This window comes from Fukomys damarensis, unplaced genomic scaffold (assembly GCF_012274545.1).
Source record: "Fukomys damarensis isolate Sample0158 unplaced genomic scaffold, DMR_v1.0_HiC HiC_scaffold_30, whole genome shotgun sequence".
Classification (NCBI taxonomy): Eukaryota; Metazoa; Chordata; class Mammalia; order Rodentia; family Bathyergidae; genus Fukomys; species Fukomys damarensis.
In genome coordinates, this window is record NW_022900942.1 from 2,548,824 (window position 1) to 2,551,958 (window position 3,135).

The following is a 3,135-nucleotide window of genomic DNA, read 5'->3' on the forward strand; positions in this document are numbered from 1 at the left end:
CATTTGATAAAATTCAACACCCATTCATGATAAAAACCCTGCAAAAAATTGGAATAGATGGTCTATACCTCAATTTAATAAAGGCTATTTATGAAAAACCATCAGCTAACATCATATTGAATGGGCAAAAACTGAAAACCTTCATGTTAAAATCAGGAACAAGACAAGGATGCCCACTATCACCACTTCTCTTCAATATAGTTCTGGAAACATTAGCCACAGCAATTAGGCAAGAGAAAGATATTAAAGCAATAAAGGTAGGAAAGGAATAAGTTAAACTATCATTATTTGATGATGATATGATACTCTACATTGAAGATACAAAAAACTCCACCAAAAAACTTCTAGACTTAATTGACAGATTCAGTAAAGTATCTGGATACAAGGTGAAAACTCAAAAATCAATAGCCTTTCTATACACAAATAACAGACAGACAGAAAGAGAAATAAGGGAAAAAATTCCTTTTACAATAGTATCCAAAAAAATGAAGTGTCTAGGAATCAATCTAACAAAAGAAACAAAAGATCTCTACACTGAAAACTACAGCACTCTGAAAAAAGAAATCGAAGAGGATGTAAAAAAATGGAAAGATATCACCTGCTCCTGGGTAGGAAGAATCAACATAGTGAAAATGGCCATACTACCAAAACTGCTATATACTTTCAATGCAATGACAATTGAACTTCCAACACTATATTTCACAGAACTAGAAAAAAGAATCCAAAAATTCATTTGGAACCACAAGAGACCTAGAATAGCAAAAGCCATTATAGGCAACAGTCACATGGCACTAGTTGTAACAATTCCCAATTTGAAACTATACTACAAAGCCACTGTGATAAAAACAGCACGGTACTGGCAAAGAAATAGGCCTGAGGATCAGTGGAACAGACTGGAAGACACAAAAAACAATGCAGATGTACTCAGGTACCTCATCTTTGACAAAGGAGCTGACCATCCTCAGTGGAGGAAAGACAGCCTCTTTAATAAATGGTGTTGGAAAAACTGGATGTCAACCTGCCAGATTAAAATTAGACCCTTATCTTTCGCCATGCACCAAATTAAAATCCAAATGGATTAAAGATCTAAATATTAAAACAGAAACATTAAACTTGCTGGAAGGTAAGTTAGGCAGAACTCTGGAAGACATTGGTATAGGAAAAGACTTTATGAACAAATCCTCAGTAGCACGGGAACTAGCAGAAAGAATCAACAACTGGGATCTCATATTACTAAAAAGCTTCTGTACTTCAAAAGAAACCATTAGCAGAACTAAGAGACAATCTACAATGTGGGAAAAAATTTTTACCAGCTGTACCTCAGACAAAGGACTATTATCAAGGATATATAAAGAACTCAAAACAATCAGTCCCCCCAAATATAAAGACCCGATCCAAAAATGGGCATCCGAAATGAACAGACATTTCTCATACAAAGAAGTGAAAGCAGCAAGAAAATATATGAAAAAATGTTCCACATCACTGGTCATTCGAGAGATGCAGATGAAAACAACACTGAGATTCCACCTCACCCCACAAAGAATGGCTGCTATCAAGAAATCACACAATAACAAATGTTGGCGGGGTTGTGGGGAGAAAGGAACCCTCCTCCATTGTTGGTGGGAGTGCAGACTAGTGCAACCACTATGGAAATCAATATGGAGATACCTCAAAGAGCTTGGACTGGAGGTTCCATTTGACCCAGCCATCCCTCTGTTGGGTATCTTTCCAAGAGAACTAAAAGAATCATATCACAGAGAAGTATGTGCACCCATGTTTATAGCGGCACAGTTTGTAATAGCTAAATCTTGGAAACAACCTATTTGCCCATCCGTTGGAAACTGGATAAAGAAGTTGTGGTTTTTCTATAAAATGGAATATTACTCAGCCATAAAGAGCGAGAGAATAGATTCATTCATAGGAAAATGGATACATATTGAAGATATACTCCTAAGTGAAATAAATAAGTCCCACATGTGTAAATACCAAATAGTTTCCCTGGTGTGAATATTCTGCAACAATGCATAAGATTCTAATAAGATTACTGACATTTAGAAATGGGAGGAAAGGAGCTAAAGGTGTAGGGAAGGTGTGATACGTAGGGGAAGAACAAAAAGGGAAAAGAAAAAAATGTGAGAGAATGAAAAGATGAAAATAAAGTGTTTGTAGATGGGGAGGGGAGGAGGGGGTGAAGGGAGGGCAGAGGTAAGGGGAAAAAATGAGAATCAAGACTTGCCATGTAAAGGTACATGATCCCAACAATGAATGTAACTGTACTGTATCCCTAAAATGTACCAATAAACTCAATAAAATTAAAAAAAAAGACATTAAATTAACAGATATTTCACCGGCAAAAAAACAACTAGAAACGGAAATATAAATGTGAAAAAATGTTCAATATCAGTGGTTGTGAGAGATGTAAATGAAAAGAACTTGGAGATTTCCACTCAATCCAGGAAGAATGGCTGCTATCAAGAAATCAACCAAGGGCCAGGGATTTAGCTCTGTGGTGCCACTTTCTGATTTACAAGTGCAAGGTCCATAGTTTGATTCTCAGTTAAAAAAAAAAAAATCAACCAATACCAAATACTTCTTGACTTGTGGGAAAAAGGAACAATTCTACACTCTCGGTGGTAGTATAGATTGTTGTAACCACTGTGGAAATCAGTATGGTGTTTCCTCAGAAAACTAACATTTCAGGTTCCATTTGAACAAGTTATTCCCTGTGCTGAATACCTTCATATACAGGATGAGGATAACGGCACATTTTAAGCATCCTTTTGAGATCCCACCTCAGAAGAGTCTCCTCTAAGGAGGTTCCATTTGAATATAGTTTGGAAAAACCAACCGAACATCTAGACTTGTATGTTCAGTCTGTTTAGTCATGTTAGTATTATAATATTGGAGTTGTCATTTGTAAAAAAATTTTTCATAGTATAATCCTGGTCAGATGGACAGGGAATTTTAATATTGAGTATAAATTTTACTTTGGAAAATGAAAATTACTTGAAGATGTATGCTGTTGTGTCATCAAAATGTATACTTAATTAATAAGGTAAGTATTTTAAATTATTTGATATGTGTATTTTACCCCATGGATGAAATAAAGGCAGATTTTTTAATATGTATATATAT